The sequence below is a fragment of the Camelina sativa genome, chromosome 4, assembly GCF_000633955.1.
Source record: "Camelina sativa cultivar DH55 chromosome 4, Cs, whole genome shotgun sequence".
Taxonomy (NCBI): domain Eukaryota; kingdom Viridiplantae; phylum Streptophyta; class Magnoliopsida; order Brassicales; family Brassicaceae; genus Camelina; species Camelina sativa.
Window position 1 is genome coordinate 13,955,826 of NC_025688.1, and position 17,944 is coordinate 13,973,769.

Here is a 17,944-nt window from a genome sequence, read left to right on the forward strand (position 1 = left end):
TCTTTTAAATTTCAAATTTTGTTCTAACCCGGTTTTTGTTGTTGTTTAACATGTTGATACAGTTGTGAAGTTATTAAGCAAAAGAGAAGAAAGTCATCCGGAGTTCTATAAAAGCAAAGAATTGACGTTAGCGGGAGCATCTTTTTTGAGAGAGATTGACGAAAATTACTCCATATTCATTGACGACAAAGATGAATATGAGTTCCCTGAAGAAAAATTCAGTCAACTCTTCAAGTAAGCACCTACAAACAAAATATTGGCACCAATGATGGTTAAGGAAAAGCTTTGGATGCCATTGATGATCAATTTGGAGAAGAGGTTGTTGACTATCTATGATTTAGGCAAGTGTTTCTATAGTAACAAAATTAAAGACAAACAAGTGGGTGCATATGCTGTTGCAATGCCGTACATTGCTCAGAAGAAATTTGGAATGAAAAATGATACAGAGAAATCTCCATTCAGAATCAATATCATGAATTGCATACCTCAGGTAAATACTGTTGAGCTTGTTTTCTAGTTTTGTATTATGTTCTCTGTAAATACTGTGGACGCTTCACTTTGTTTTTTTCTTGATAGGTTGCTAAGATTGAAGATAGTGGTGTCTTCATGCTAAAGACAATCGAGTGTTTGGCTATGAGTATTACGACATATGGCAATTTTACAAATGAGTCAATTGGTGATTTACGGCAGAAAATGGCGGTTGACATCTTTGCAGGTCAGTGTAGGTTTTTACATGGTTATTTAAACTGGTTTTAAATGGGGTAACAGGTTGGTATTGCAATGTATTTTAAAAGGTTCTAACATTAATTATATTATCTTTGCAGAAATGCATAAATAGCAAAAAAAACTACGATAATGGAAGTTTGCATCTTGCTGGTATATAAACGTGATCTCTGGAATGGAGCTTCATCAAGAACAATAATGAATGGCAAGATATTTCAATGTTTAGTTTACAAGTAGATTTAACATCTGTTGTATCCGTGCAGACTCATGGCGTAACTTTGCATTTTGTGTTTTTACTGTGACACTATTCTAGAAAAAGGTTAAGTTACTCCTTTTAGATTATTCAATAAATAGCGTTTGACATCTTTGCAGAATTAGCATATACTTCGTTTAAGTGTAGGTATTTACAATGAATTTTAAAACGTTGTTTATCCTTTTCGAATCCTTTCAAAAACCTTTTAAAACTCTTGTAAATCCTATAAAATTCATTGAAATACCCAAAACAAAACCCTTTTAAACCTTTTAAAATCCGTTTTAAAACACTTGTAAATCCTATAAAATTCATTGAAAAACCCAAAACTAAACCTTTTTAAAACTTTTAAAATTCGTTTTAAAACGCTTGTAAAACCTTTTAAATGATCTTAATACTATAAACGTAATTTATATTTTAAAAGGTTTTACAATGTTTTTTTATAATAAGGGTGAAAGCCCTAGGCCTAGGCCCAATTGTAAAATATAACCCCCCCTGTATCAATTATCCCAAAAAGTCACGGGTTCCTCTTTCATAAAGTACAGTTTTCCGTCTGGGAGGTTGAAAATCGCGAAATTCACTCAAAACTGTATTTGCTTAAATTGGGTTCTCGATTTCGTCGGATTGCAGACACGAAGTCGTCTGATTGAAACTAGGAGTCGGCTGATTGGGTACGCGAGGACTTCAAATTGCCATTTTCTTCATCAAAGTACGGACTCTTCTTCTCCCTCGTTTTTCCTCTCAGTCCTCTCTTCAAATTAGTCGTCTCTTCTTCTCCCATCTGTAAGTTTGGTTTGGAACTTAATTTTGACTTCAATTTCTATTTCAATTTGAATTTTTATGATGTTTTGGTGAACTCGGAATACGAAGGTTGGAAATTTATCAATGTCTTAAAAAAGTTTTGTATTGGTTTTAAAATAGGATTTATAAAGGATCTTGGGTGCATGTCATGAATATGTTCTTCTCTGTAAACAATGTTGACAGGTTTTGCGATATGAGTATTTTTGAAGATTCTGCAAAGATATTGTGCTTCCCAAAAAAATTAATCACGCCAGGCACAGAGGGAGATACATTAAAGAGAGTAACTAAATATTCTTTTGAGGAAGCTGTTTTGGCGACTGTAAAGAAAGCATTAAAAAAAGAAGAGTTCAAGGAGTTAGAGGACTCTTTTTTGGGGCCAATTATAGAATTTGTTAATCGGAAAGAAATCAACTTCTCTAGTCAACTGGTCCACCACTTACTACAGAGGAGGATTAAGTCTGCGAAAAAACGAGCTCTGGTTTGCATTTGATGATCAACCTATGCGATTTTCGCTAAGGGAATTCGTCATTACAACAGGTCTTCCGGTAGGTACTGTTCCATCAGGTACTGTTAAATCGAAAAAATATTTGTGGATGAATGATAAAATGACCTGCAAAAGTCTTCTTCGTACTTTGAAATTTAAAGGAAAAGACATGAAACCTGAGGAAAGAATTCGATTAGGTGCTTTGTTACTAGTGGATGGGATATTGATAGCACAAAATCGAGAAGTTCTAATTCCTTTAAAGAATTTGCTGAGAGCCAGTAGTTTTGAGAATTACTGCAAGTATCCTTGAGGTGAAATTGCTTACGAATCATTAGTGATAGGCGTGAAAAAAATGATTGTGGGAACATTGTCAAAGATACAATATGGAATGGCTGGCTTTCCATATGCAATCCAAATATGGTTGTTATCTCAGTTCGCCAGCTAGGGGAACATTTTGGTGTTAGGGAAAGCATTTCAAGCCAAAATCAACATCTCCCACTGATCTTGCAATGCCAAAAGACATCTTCCCCAAAATTCAATGAAATAAAATTTGTTCTTGAGTCTTGCAAGGTACTAATACTTCTCTAGAACTATTTTCTTTTTTGTTTTCCAATAGTTTTAAAAAATATTGTAAACCCTTTTTAAAAAAGTGTTATTAACGTAATTTTTATTTACAATGTGTTTAAGCTGGTTTACAAGACTTTACGACGGATTTACAAGAGATTTCCAGAGTTATAAAAGAGTTTTAAAAGGTTTTACAATATCTGTATAAGACTTTTGAGATATAATATGAATCGATTTATCTTTGCAGTTTGAAGTGAAAACAATTGTTGGTGATCCCGATGAATATAGCCATTTGGTTATGCCACCGAATGATGAAGAAAAGGATTTTGATGAAGTTGTTAAACTTGTAATCCAAGGTATAAGATGACTAAGGAGGAATGGATTTAAGGATTTATTCAAGTTGAAAAAGGAGAACAAAATCAAAACAAGCGTGTGAGAGAAGCTGCAGGGCCATCCTTGAATCAAACTAACAAAAAAAAAAGAATATCTTGTGTGGGAAAATTGACATGATTTTAAAAACATGTCAAGTTATTCACAAAAGAATAGTGAGACTGGAGAATCATGTGGGGATCACTACTGCTGCTGCAACACCACAGTGGGAATCAAGGGCATTTGAAGAAGAGGAAGTACCAGCCTCTGCAACTGCTTTTGAAGAAGAGGAAGTACCAACCTCTGCAACTGCTTTTCAAAAAGAGGAAGTACCAGCCTCTGCCACTGCTTTTCAAGAAGAGGAAGTACGACCCTCTGCCACCGATTTTGAAGAAGAGGAAGTACCAGCCTCTGCAACTGCTTTTCAAGAAGAGGAAGTACCAGCCTCTGCCACTGCTTTTCAAGAAGAGGAAGTACCAGCCATTGCCAACGATTTTGAAGAAGAGGAAGTACCAGCTTCTCCAAATGAATTTGTAAGTGAAAAAAAAAAACTTAATTTCTTTTAAAATCATTTTAAAAGTGTTTTAAAGAGTTTTTAACAAAATTTTAGAAAACTGAAGTGTTAACAATGGGTTTAAAAGGGTTTTCAATGGTTTTAAATGGTTTGAAAAAAAAAACTGAATTCCTTTTAAAATCGTTTTAAAAGTGTTTAAACTATTTTTTAACACAATCATATAATCGTTTTCAAAGGTTTTGCTAGTGTTTTAAATAGTATTAAACAAAATTTACAACATTTCTAGGTATCTAAAGAAGATAATCAAGATTATCAACATGAAAAACAAACTGACTTGAGAGGGACCCAAGTGTTATTCCTGAAGAAAATACCCAGGATACTAATGAAAATGATCCACAAGAGGAGGATATGAATAATGATAAGGTATGTGTTACTTGAATATGATCGACTAATTTTAAAAACCTTGTAAAAACATATTTGAAAATAATTTATATATGGTTAATGAAAATATAATTATTTATGCAGGATGAGAAGCAAAACAGTGCTGATGATGTAGACTCAAGCCAAGAAGAAGCTTACGTTGTTATATCGGATGACGAAGAGTGTATTAATATTTCAGATACTGATGTAGACCCAAGCCAAGAAGAAGCTCTCACTCAACAAGAAGACCCAAGCCAAGAAGAAGCTCCCACACAACAAGAAGACCCATGCCAAGAAGAAGCTCACACCAGCCAGAAAACGGGCAGTTGTAAGTTGTTAAATTCTTTATTATAGATGATTTGCCCTTTTGAAAATGACATATAATATTTTGTTTCTTATGTATGTATTAGTGCAAACAACTTCTACGCAGGAGAACAATATAAGTGACGAAGAAATTAAACAAATCGAGGAAGTTATAAAACGTTGGACTGAGCTCGGGGACATCACATTTATGCTTGAAAAAATGGATGAAGTAAGTTTGAAAAAATCATATACTTGTTATTATAAGCGTTAAATACTAACAAAATTTGGATGTTCTACATTGTAGTATCTTTGGCGAGGGAATAAGTGGGAAAAAGTCTATGTCATGGATTTGAAAACTAAAGAAGATGTAAGTAAAGTAGCAAGGAAGGCGATGTTAATTCTTCATCCTGACAAAATTCCTAAAGATGTTACTCCACAAATGAGATACCTTGGTACCCGAATGTTTTCAAAATTAAAGGTTAGTGAACCTCGACTTTTGTTAGATTTAATGCACATTTTACTGTTATTTAATATTACTTAAATTTTTCATTTCTTTTGCAGGAGTACAGGGACAAATACTTCAGGGAAAATCCATAATTTGCAGAAATAGCATGTCCTTAGGTTATGGAAGTTTGCATCTTGCTGGTATATAAACGTGATCGCATCAAGAAGAATAATGAATGGCAAAGTATTTTAATGTTTAGTTTGCAAGTAGATTTTAAAACATTGCCTTTTTAATGTTATCTTATTCCTTTTCGCTTGTAAAACCTTTTAAATGGTGTTAATCCTATAAACAGTTTGGTTTTACAAGAGTATATCTGGTTTTTAGAAAGTTTTAAAAGGTTTTACAAGTTGTTTATAATGATATATATCAGTATGACTGGCTTTTTTAAAGGCTTTGCAAGTTGTTTATAATGTTTTAAAACAGTAAAATCTGAATAAGAAATTCTTTTAAAATGGAGTTTACAACACCACAGACTGAAATATTTTATTAAAAAGAACAAATACACGATAAATTATTCAAGAGTTTTTAAAATAGATTTGAACTATTTAAGTTCATATTTCAGTTTCCTCTCCCGGCGTATTGGTTTGTCATCTCTCTAGCCATTGCTTCAAACCTTGTCCTATCAGATTTGTAGAGGTTGGCAAGATTTTCATTGATCTGGTCCTCATCATCGACCTCTGGTTCAATCAAATTCTCCACTAATATCTTGAAAAGCAAATTAATCGGCATGGGTTGCCAGTAGGTGGACTTCAACACTCTTAGGTATATGGCTCCGTTATCTGATATGTTTGGGTGGCAAATTTTTGTGACGAAACAAACCTGCATTATCAAGAAATTATATTTAAAAAACTATTAAGTTGCTGCAAAAAGAGGAGTCCTAATACACATGCTTGCTAAATAAAAGAGAGTCTAATCAAAACAGATACATTTGGGGGACTATTTGGGTAATCAGGCAGAAAGTTAATACTCATTTTAAACACTCCTCCTTCATATGGGGCGTTCACCGGTCCGATTAAAGTAGCCTCCCACTTGAAAATGCTGTCATCAACAATTACTAACAAAAGGCAAACACACTCAATCTCTTTTATCCTTAACAGTAAAACAAAACTAATCTGAAGGAAAAAGGCGTTTACCTGCTGTGACGTTTGTCGAGTGATCCTTGTTCAATTTTTTCAAGGCAAACCTTAGATGGCTTGAAGAAAGATGCGACATTTCTGGCGGATTGAAGGAAAAAGGTAATAGAAGTTGACGAATCTGAGAGATGATTTTTACGTTTTTGTGAGACAAATGTTTAAGTCAAGAGCAAAAAGTATTTATAATAAGCGAAGCGTTGCTTAGGTTCACAAAAAGTATCCCTTCGGCTTCATAAATACATAATTCTTACCCATTCAAAGCGTAATAATAACCGAACCAAAGCGACGCTTCGCTTATTACCCCTTCAATCAAATACGGTTTTACGAGCCTCTAGTAGCGCTGTTTTGAAATCTTACCCCTGCGCTGTTTCGAAAGCGACTCTTCGCGAATTACCCCTTCAATCGTCTTTCACAAAAGAAACTTTGTAGAATTAAACGCCCATTAGGCCCATTATTCAAATGCCAGAATTTTGTAGGGCATCTCGAATGAATTTGGGGGAAAGACGATGACGATAACGTAATTGTGTCTATTTGGGACGTAATAAAAAACCCATTAGGCCCAATATTCAATTACGTTTTCACTTGACTGTTTGGTATCCTTTCAGAGGGTGGGCCAAAAAAACTAAATCCGAAAAGCAGAACAGAAGTAATGGATTGAGTGCCAATCAATTAAGATTTTTAAAAGGTTTTACAATGTTTTAAAAGGTTTTTAAACGGTTTTATAAGAGTATATATAATTTTTTAAAGAATTTTACATTTTTTGAAATGTTTTTAAACGTTTTTACAAAGAGTATATATGATTTACAAGAGTATATATGGTTTTTAATAGGTTTTAAAAGGTTTTACAAGTTGTTTATAATGATTTAAAACAGAAAAATCTGAAAAACAATTCTAAGAAAATGGAATTTACAACACCACAGACTGAAATATTTTATTAAAAAGAAAAAATTCAAGTTGAATTAAAGAGAGAGAAAGAGTTAGATAGAAGCTACAAAACTAGATTTGTTGTGTCCACACTGACCGCACCTACTGCATTTGTATTGTTTTGAATTTGTCTTAGCCTTTCCATGCTCCCATGAACTAGCTATTCTCTTTTTCTTTCGTCTGCCACTAGGTATACGAGTAGAAGGTGGCCGAATAGAAGTACTAACACTCTTTGGAATCTCCCAATACTCCATATCACCTACTGGGTGAATGCTCTCTGAATATCCTAAACGCCATCTGTAAAATAAAAAGAGGAACATTGTCAAACCTTTTTAAAACTACTTATAATAACTTGTAAAACCTTTTAAAACATTGTAAAAACCCTGTCAGATCCGTTACTTTAGCAACCTTTTCGAAAAACCCAATTAAGAGAAGAGAGTTATAACCTTTCAGTGAAATGATAATCATCAACAAACATGTTTTCATTGAGATTGACATGTTTGGCAACAGCAATTCCATGTGCACAAGGGAATTTGTCAATATCAAACATACAACATGTGCATTTCCTTGTGTCCAAATTCACCACATTCGTCTTTAAACCTGCTTTAACCTCGAAGACATTTTCATTTACTTGACAAACTTCAAGCCAGCGGGTAGTATTATTATAAGATGCATTCATCTTATTCCCAACATTTGGAGTAACAACATATGGATGTCGACAGCTCTCCTCACATCGTTCATTAAACCACCTAGTCAAAATAGACCTGATTGTCTCAAACAGGCAGACAATTGGATACTCGCGAGTCTCTTTTAACAAGGAGTTAATGGACTCAGCATCATGATGTTGTACGGGTTAGAAGGAGAATATGCACGTGACCATTTCCTAATATCAGCTTGCCAAAGATATTCTCCAAGTTCCGGATCACCATTGGAAATTTGACTGAACAAATAATCAAAATCATATTGAGTGTAAGCTCTTGAAGCATCATGAATAACTGGAAGAAGAGAAGCATGTAAAACCTCATAACTATCAGCAGGTAAACCCCTAGCAAGTTCTGATGCATGTTCTTGAGCTCTCCATGCTTTTGAGTACGAGATACCAACTCCATGGTCATTCCTAAAAATTTCCATGAGTTGTTTAGGTCGGAGAGGAAGCTTTCCTCCTGCAAAATGGTTACTAACCAAACCAGCCAAAGTCCTTGCAGATGCTTGGTGATGATTAACATTCCTTAAAGCAGAGTCACAGCTGTGGTGACTAATATACTTTCGAACAACAAAGCTATATGATGCTTTAACCTTAGTTGCACGTAGCCTCCAGCTACATTTTTCATCAATACAATGAAGAACATACCTCTTGTTGTCTGACTTAAAAGTATGAAATTCAAAAATATGCTTGACTGCATACATTCGAATCTGACTTCTTATTTCTGTTTTGTCTTTGAATAACTTCCCACAAAATATTGAATCAACATCGATTAGACCAGTTGAGTGTGAAGAACCAGATGGATACCCAACAGAGGTTGTCATGTTACGAGGAACACTCTCGACATATGGATTTGGTATTGGTTGACCCTGAAAGTACAAATCAATGAATTTTTAAAAGATTTGTAAAGTATTTAAAAGTATTTACAAGTTATTTCAAAGGATTTAATAAGGTTTACAACTGTTTTCAAAGAGTTTTAAAAGGGGTAATGCATTGTAAGTTACCTGAGTATGAGTAGCAGTAAAATCATAATCGGTGCCAGTATGTTGACTTGAAGAAGCAACAAGAGAACAATAAAAACGAGGAACACTCTCGACATATGGATTTGGTATTGGTTGACCATGAAAGTACAAATCAATGAATTTTTAAAAGATTTGTTGTAACACCCGCGAACCGGAATCCCGGTTTAGGGATTGCATCGGTCGATGCAGGGTTGAGTTTCTGCGTTTTGACTTAAGTTAAACGCTGCGTTTTGAGGTTAGGGAAAACCCTTAAGTCGAGGTTTTTCTCTCATTCGGCGAGTTTAGCGTTTTTGCGAGAAAAGAAGAGAGAAAGAAGAGTTCTTGGTGTTCTTGAGTGTTCTTGGTGATTTCTGGAGATTGGAAGCTGTTCATGTAGAGATCTGTAGGTGGGATCGTTGTAGGAGCTTCCTGGAGGTGTTTTCTTGTTGGTTTAAGGTTCAGATTCGTCTTGGCAAAGGTAAGTGGATGACCATGGCTTATCTAAGCTGGAGATTACACTGATCTGTTTGTTTCTGTGTTGTTAGGCTTGCTAGTATGTTATTTGAGGCGTTAGGAAGCTTTCTTATGGCTTGGGATCGATTCTTGTGGTTGCAGGAACGAAGATCCGGCGAGAAGCTTTGGGGAAAAACAATGCTCGGCATGAGCATCGGTCGATGCACTATGTCCGTCGGTCGATGCTAGTGCGAGGACGGCGTGGATTAACCTAGGAGCATCGGTCGATGCCAGGTGGAGGCGTGTGATGTCGAGCATGTGTCGATCAATGCAAGTGGAAGAATCGGTCGATGCAAGTGCACCTGGTGTCGACCGATGCATACCTTGTGTCGGTCGATGCTGGTCCCTGATGGTGTTGGTCGATGCAGAGCCTGGTTTGTTTGTTGATTGTTGTTTGATGGTTAGAGTATCTCTATTGCTTTTGTGTATAGCCCAGTAGATGAGAAGATTGCCTAACTGAGTGTTTATAAAATACTCATGCATTGTAATTTGTGTTTGTGGTGCAGGTAAAGGCAAAGTGTGATCGTGGAATCAAGGCAATGAAGAGGAGGATGTTTTGGTTCGCTTGGTTGTCTGGCTTCTGTTAGGTGGCTAGAGTTGAGTCCTAGAATGTTGTTTAGGATTGCTAGTTCTCTGGTTTATGATGTTTGGATCATTAGGTTATGATTTGGAATTAATGTTGGTTATTGGTTATTATTTATTGAATTATTTATTGGATATTGGTATATGTTATTTCCGCTGTTGGTTGTGTTACCACTAGCTGTAGTTATTTCTTACAATTAGTTATTATTTATTAATTAAAAAAAAAAAGGGTCATGTCGTTTCAGTTTGGTATCAGAGCCCTTACTGTTCTAGGTTTGAGTTCACTATGTTTCTGTTGTGATGTTTGGGATTGCATGTCTTGATTGATTATGTGAGTTAGTCAATTGTGTGTGGCATGGAGTCCTAGAACATCCTCTCCGAGCCTACATTGTGATTCCACGGTGAGTTTATGATTTTGTGTTATGTTAATTGTGTGCTTAGCCTTCTGTTCATGGTAGTGCAGATGGTTAGAGAGGATGCTGTTGCTGGTCGTGTTCGTGGTCGTGGACGCGAACATGGTCGTGGACGCGGACGTGGTCGTGGTAGGGGGAGAGCCCCAGTGGTTAGTGAGACCGAGGACCAGAGTATGACAACAGAGGGTGTTGGCGAGTCGCAGGGTGTCCAGGCGAATTTCGTGAGTGTGGCTGGAGGGGGCGGTGTTAATGCTCCAGTAGTCGGTGATGTTAAAGCCCCAGGTGCGGGTGTCCCAGTGGGTGGAGTCCCGGGTGTCGACCTTGCGGGTTTGTTGGCACAGTTGATAGAGCGGTTGCCGCCAGTGGCACCGGCTTAGGCTCAGGTAGTGCCACCAGTGGTGGCGGAGGAGCGGCAGCTAGTGGCTGCGGATGTGGGGGTCCATTCTCGTTATATCAGCATGCTGACAGAGATGGGCTGTATTCGTACCGCACGGTTTTCAGGAGGTACTGATCCTACCGCAAATCTTACCGCTGCGGAGGCGTGGAGGACGAGTGTGGAACGTAACTTCCATACTCTGAGAAGTCCTGAGGAGTTTTGGGTGGACATTGGGGTCAACCATTTGACTGGTGATGCTCAGTTGTGGTGGAGTTCTGTGGCAGCCAGAAGAGTGCAGAGGGAGATTTCTTGGGCTGACTTCGTCTTGGAGTTTAACCGCAAGTATTTCCCTAGAGAGGCACTGGATAGGTTGGAGATGCATTTCCTTCAGCTAGCTCAGGAAACTCGGTTAGTGCGGGAGCTTGACTTGGAGTTCCATCGACTTCTGAGGTATGGGGGTCGGGATATGGAGTCTGAGGAGGCTCAGATCAGGAGGTTTTTGAGAGCCCTACATGACGATTTGAGGGTTCATTGTAGAGGGCGGAGTTATGCTATGCGTGCAGAGCTGGTTGAGACTGCAGCAGGGATTGATGCGTGCACAGTCAGTGACCGCTAGCCCAGCAGTCCATCCTACCAAGGCTCAGCATCAGGGAGGTTCTAGTAGGGGCGGCAAGCCTGCGCAGGGAACTAAGAGGAGATGGGAGGCTACGTAGAGGCCAGGTGGTCCGAGTTGCTTCGGGTGTGGAGGGAAGGATCACAAGGTTGCCAGCTGTCCCAAGAGGAGTGCTCCGACGGCAGCAGATCGTGTGCTATCATTGCAGGGAGCCAGGGCACATCAGGCCCTATTGTCCCAAGTTGCAGCCGGTAGCAGTGGCAGCGTTGTAGCAGGTGCAGCCGGGAGGGCAGCAGGGTGCACAGATTGAGCAGGCGCCACGGGTTTACACGACTGTAGAGACTGGTGGAACCAGTGCCGGGGTGATCAGATATATAATTTCTGGTACGTAATCTTTACGAACTCTTAGTAAGTTCAGATTTGATGTTTTCCTGTGATAAAGTGTTAGGTTCTCAACACATGAGGTTTGTGTAGGGACCTTGTTGGTGGGCGGGTTTAAGTCCCATGTTATGTTTGATTCTGGAGCTTCTCATTGCTTCATTACTTCGGAGTGTGCAGAGAGCGCGGGATCCCGGGGATCATACAGGAGTTGTCAGAGTTGCGGGAGGCAAGTTCGTGAGGGTTATTGGACGAGCCAAAGTAATTGATGTTCAGATCGCAGGGGAGTCGTGGCCAGCGGATTTGCTTATCACTCCAGTGGAGTTGTATGATGTGATTCTCGAGATGGATTGGTTGCATCGACACGTGGTGTATTTGGATTGCTATCGGGGTAGAGTGGTGTTTGAGCGTCCTGGAGGGAAGTTGGGTTTTCAGCGTATTTGACCGACTTCAAGGAGTCTCGTGATCTCGGCCATCCAGGCTGGGAAGATGATCAAGAAGGGTCGTGAGGCTTATTTGGTTACTATATCTATGCCAGAGTCAGTGGGAAAGTCTACGGTTAGCGGTATTCAGGTTGTGGAGGAGTTTGAGGATGTGTTCCAGTCATTGCAGGGATTACCACCTTCTCGGTCTGTTCCTTTCACGATTGAACTGGAACAAGGGACGACACCGTTATCCAAGGCTCCTTACAGAATGGCTCCAGCAGAGATGGCAGAGCTGAAGAAGCAGCTAGAGGATTTGTTGAGCAAGGGATTCATCCGTCCTAGTGTATCACCGTGGGGTGCACCGGTGTTGTTTGTCAAGAAGAAGGATGGGAGTTTCCGGTTGTGTATTGATTACAGGGGTTTGAACCGGGTCACTGTGAAGAACAAATACCCTCCTCCGAGGATCGATGAGTTGTTGGATCAGTTGAGGGGTGCTACTTGGTTCTCCAAAGTAGATCTGGCGTCGGGTTATCATCAGATACCGATAGATGAGGCAGATGTGAGGAAGACTGCATTTAGGACGAGGTATGGGCATTATGAGTTTGTGGTGATGCCTTTCGGGTTGACTAACGCACCAGCAGCGTTTATGAGATTGATGAACAGTGTGTTTCAAGAGTTCCTGGATGTATCTGTCATCATTTTCATCGACGATATCCTGGTTTATTCTAAGAGTCCTGAGGAGCATGCAGTGCATTTGAGGGAAATTCTGGAGAAGCTGCGGGAGCAGAAGTTGTTTGCTAAGTTGAGCAAGTGCAGTTTTTGGCAGCATGAGATGGCTTTTCTGGGTCATATTGTGTCTGTAGATGGGGTTTCTGTAGATCCGGAGAAGATATAGGCTATCAGGGATTGGCCTAGACCGCAGAATGCCACAGAGATCAGGAGTTTTCTGGGATTGGCAGGTTACTACAGGAGATTCGTGCAGGGGTTTGCGAGCAGAGCACGTCCTATGACTAAGTTGACAGGGAAGGATGTTCCTTTTATTTGGTCACCGGAGTGTGAGGAAGGCTTTGCAAGCCTGAAGGAGATGTTGATTACTGCGCCAGTGTTGGCTTTGCCTGAGCAGGGAGAACCATATGTGGTTTATACAGATGCATCTATAGTTGGTTTGGGATGTGTGTTGATGCAGCATGGGAAGGTGATTGCNATACCCTCCTCCGAGGATCGATGAGTTGTTGGATCAGTTGAGGGGTGCTACTTGGTTCTCCAAGGTAGATCTGGCGTCGGGTTATCATCAGATACCGATAGATGAGGCAGATGTGAGGAAGACTGCTTTCAGGACGAGATATGGGCACTATGAGTTTGTGGTGATGCCTTTCGGATTGACTAACGCGCCAGCAGCGTTTATGAGATTGATGAACAGTGTGTTTCAGGAGTTTCTGGATGTATCTGTCATCATTTTCATCGACGATATCCTGGTTTATTCTAAGAGTCCTGAGGAGCATGCAGTGCATTTGAGGGCAGTTATGGAGAAGCTGCGGGAGCAGAAGTTGTTTGCTAAGTTGAGCAAGTGCAGTTTTTGGCAGCGTGCGATGGGCTTTCTGGGTCATATTGTGTCTGCAGACGGGGTTTCCGTGGATTCAGAGGAGATTCAGGCTATCAGGGATTGGCCTAGACCGCAGAATGCCACAGAGATCAGGAGTTTTATGGGATTGGCAGGTTACTACAGGAGATTCGTGCAGGGGTTTGCGAGCAGAGCACGTCCTATGACTAAGTTGACAGGGAAGGATGTTCCTTTTATTTGGTCACCGGAGTGTGAGGAAGGCTTTGCAAGCCTGAAGGAGATGTTGATTACTGCGCCAGTGTTGGCTTTGCCTGAGCAGGGAGAACCATATGTGGTTTATACAGATGCATCTATAGTTGGTTTGGGATGTGTGTTGATGCAGCATGGGAAGGTGATTGCCTATGCTTCGCGGCAGTTGCGGAAGCATAAGGACAACTATCCTACTCACAACTTGGAGATGGGTGCTGTAGTTTTTGCCCTGAAGATTTGAAGATCTTATCTTTATGGTGCAAAGGTACAGGTGTTTACAGATCATAAGAGCTTGAAGTATATATTCACGCAGCCCGAGCTGAACTTGAGCCAGAGGCGGTGGATGGAGCTGGTGGCAGACTATGATTTGGAGATAGCCTATCATCCTGGTAAGGCTAACTTGGTTGCAGATGCTATGAGTCGGAAGAGGGTAGCTTCGGCTCAAGAGCAGGAGATGGAGTCTCTGGTAGGAGAGATCAGTGCGTTGAGTTTGTGTGCTGTGTCTCAGGAACCATTGGCTTTGGAGGCGGTTGATAGAGCAGATCTTCTGAGTAGAGTGCGATGGGCTCAGGAGAAGGATTAGGGGCTGGTGAATGCCTCAAAGGATGTGGATTTAGAGTATCAGGTCTCAGATAATGGTACTATCTTGGTGCACGGTCGGGTTTGTGTACCCAAGGATGAGGAGTTGAGGCAAGAGATCCTGAGAGAGGCTCTTAAGAGCAAGTTTTCTATTCATCGAGGAACGACTAAGATGTACCATGATCTCAAGAGGTACTATCATTGGGTCAGGATGAAGAAGGATGTAGCTAGTTGGGTCACGAGGTGCGACGTGTGTCAGCTAGTGAAAGCTGAGCATCAGGTTCCAGGAGGGTTACTGAAGAGTCTTCCCATTCCAGAGTGGAAGTGGGATATGATTACTATAGACTTCGTGGTAGGTTTGCTAGTGTCTAGGACGTTTGATGCTATTTGGGTCATTGTGGACGGGTTGACTAAGTCGGCACATTTTCTAACCATTAAGAAAACTGATGGAGCAGCGGTCTTGGCTAAGAAGTATGTGAAGGAGATAGTCAGGTTGCATGGGGTGCCAACGAGCATTGTGTCTGATAGGGATTCTAAGTTCACTTCGGTGTTCTGGAGAGCGTTTCAGGCAGAGATGGGCACTAAGGTGCATATGAGTACAGCTTATCATCCCCAGATAGATGGACAGTCTGAGAGGACGATCCAGACGTTGGAGGATTTGCTGAGGATGTGTGTGTTGGATTAGGGAGGCCATTGGGCAGATCACTTGAGCTTGGTAGAGTTTGCTTACAACAACAGTTATCAGGCAAGTATTAAGATGGCTCCTTATGAGGCTTTGTATGGGAGGCCGTGTCGTACACCGTTATGCTGGACTCAGGTGGGAGAGATGAGCATTTTACGGGGCAGATTTTGTTCAGGAGACCTCAGAGAAGATTTGGATTCTCAAGCTCAACATGAAGGAGGCTTAGGATCGACAGAGGAGTTATGCCGATAGGAGGAGGAGAGATCTTGAGTTTCAGATAGGAGACAGATTGTACCTCAAGATGGCCATGTTGCGGGGTCCGAACAGGTCATTGACTGAGACTAAGTTGAGTCCGAGGTATATGGGTCCGTTCAGAGTGATTGAGCGTGTTGGACCAGTGGCTTATAGACTGGAGTTACCTGAGGTTATGCGTGCATTCCATAAGGTTTTCCATGTTTCTATGTTGAGGAAGTGTCTCCGTGAGGATGATCCGTTGTTGGCTAAGATTCCTGAGGATCTTCAGCCTAACATGAATTTGGAGGCGAGACCAGTGAGGGTTCTCGAGAGGAGGATTAAGGAACTTCAGAAGAAGAAGATTCCTTTGATGAGAGCCCTTTGGGACTGTGATGGTGTTGAGGAGCAGACTTGGGAGCCTGAGGCGAGGATGAAGGCAAGGTTTAAGAAGTGGTATGAGAAGCAAGCCGCGACTTGAGCTTATCTAGCCTGGTCCCATCTATAATCCGTGGCTGGAGCGGGAATGGAGTATTCCAGCCCATCTCTCTTGTTTACTTGGTCACTTGGGATGGTTGGTTGTGCGACTAAGTAACAAGATGAGGTGGTGCTCGGGGTACAAAGTTTCCGTGAGGCGGGTTTTTTGAAGGAAAGTTTTCTGAAATAGGAGTTTCCAAAAGTGGAAAGTGCTAAAGATGGAAAGTTTTATGTGAGTTTAAATTTGCACATTTTAGCGGAGAGAGCCTTAGAGGGGCTTGTGTGGCCTTAGTGGCGGACTTTTTAGTGATTGTGTGGCCTTAGTGGCGGTCTTTTGAGATGTTGTGTGGCCTTTGTGGCGGGCTGTTTAGCTAGAGTGCCTATTTAGGTGGTCCTTCGGGACAGATGGACTTGGTGACGGTCCTGTTTAGGACATTTGTTTGGCCTTGGTGGCGGTCCTGTTTAGGACATTTGTTTGGCCTTGGTGGCGGTCCTGTTTAGGACATTTGTTTGGCCTTTGTGGCGGCCCTTGTGGTAGGGAGATGATCCATGTGTGTTCATGAGGTATTCCAGTGAGGGGATATGTGGTTGGTAGGACATTGAGATGTCTTACGCGAGCCACGGGAAGGAAACCTGGATAGGGATAGGACTCAGACGTGTTCAGAATTGTTTGCTCGCGACTCTTGGGGAACTTCGGTTCTCCTAGTACTGCCATATTCTGAGACTTTGTGGCTTGGGAGTATGGTTTGTATATCGACTTCGGATGACGATCCGGGGGCGCGCTGAAGGGTGGTAACCCGAGAGACAAATATTGGATTTTTCCTTATATATTATGGCATGCGGGTTTAGGCCCGATGAGGAGCCAACATTATGGCATGGAGACTTAGGTCTGATGAGGAGCCAATAAAAACTCAAGGTTTAGGCCTATGAGTAAAGGAAAGTCCAATAGTCAAGAGCAAATAATGTCTGGAGCGTGAGTCTATCGCCTAGAGGTGACCTTTCGTAGTTCGGTCGGAGGAGTGCAGGCCGTGGAGACGGTTGCACGGGAGTCCTTGGCCGATGGTTGTTCGAGATTCGAGGACGAATCTAGTTTGGTGGGGAGAATTGTAACACCCGCGAACCGGAATCCCGGTTTAGGGATTGCATAGGTCGATGCAGGTTGTGCATCGGTCGATGCAGGGTTGAGTTTCTGCGTTTTGACTTAAGTTAAACGCTGCGTTTTGGGGTTAGGGAAAACCCTTAAGTCGAGGTTTTTGTCTCATTCGGCGAGTTTAGCCGTTTTTGAGAGAAAAGAAGAGAGAAAAAAGAGTTTTTGGTGTTCTTGAGTGTTCTTGGTGATTTCTGGAGATTGGAAGTTGTTCCTGTAGAGATCTGTAGCTGGGATCGTTGTAGGAGCTTCCTGGAGGTGTTTTCTTGTTGGTTTAAGGTTCAAATTCGTCTTGGCAAAGGTAAGTGCATGACCATGGCTTATCTAAGCTGGAGATTACACTGATCTGTTTGTTTCTGTGTTGTTAGGCTTGCTAGTATGTTATTTGAGGCATTAGGAAGCTTTCTTATGGCTTGGGATCAATTCTTGTGGTTGCAGGAACGAAGATCCGGCGAGAAGCTTCGGGGAAAAACAATGCTCGGCATGAGCATCGGTCGATGCACTATGTCCGTCGGTCGATGCTAGTGCGAGAACGGCGCGGATTGACGTAGGAGCATCGGTCGATGCTAGGTGGAGGCGTCGGTCGATTCGATTAGGGTTTCCGCGTGATGTCGAGCATGTGTCGATCGATGCAAGTGGAAGCATTGGTCGATGAAAGTGAACCTGGTGTCGACCGATGCATACCTTGTGTCGGTCGATGCTGGTCCCTAATGGTGTCGGTAGATGCAATCTTTGTGTCGGTCGATGCAGAGCATGGTTTGTTTGTTGATTGTTGTTTGATGGTTAGAGTATCTCTATTGCTTGTGTGTATAGCCCAGTAGATGGGAGGATTGCCTTACTGAGTGTTTATAAAATACTCATGCATTGCAATTTGTGTTTGCGGTGCAGGTAAAGGCAAAGTGTGATCGTGGAATCAAGGCAATGAAGAGGAGGATGTTCTAGTGGTTCGCTTGGTTGTCTGGCTTCTGTTAGTTTGCTAGAGTTGAGTCCTAGAATGTTGTTTAGGATTGCTGGTTCTCTGGTT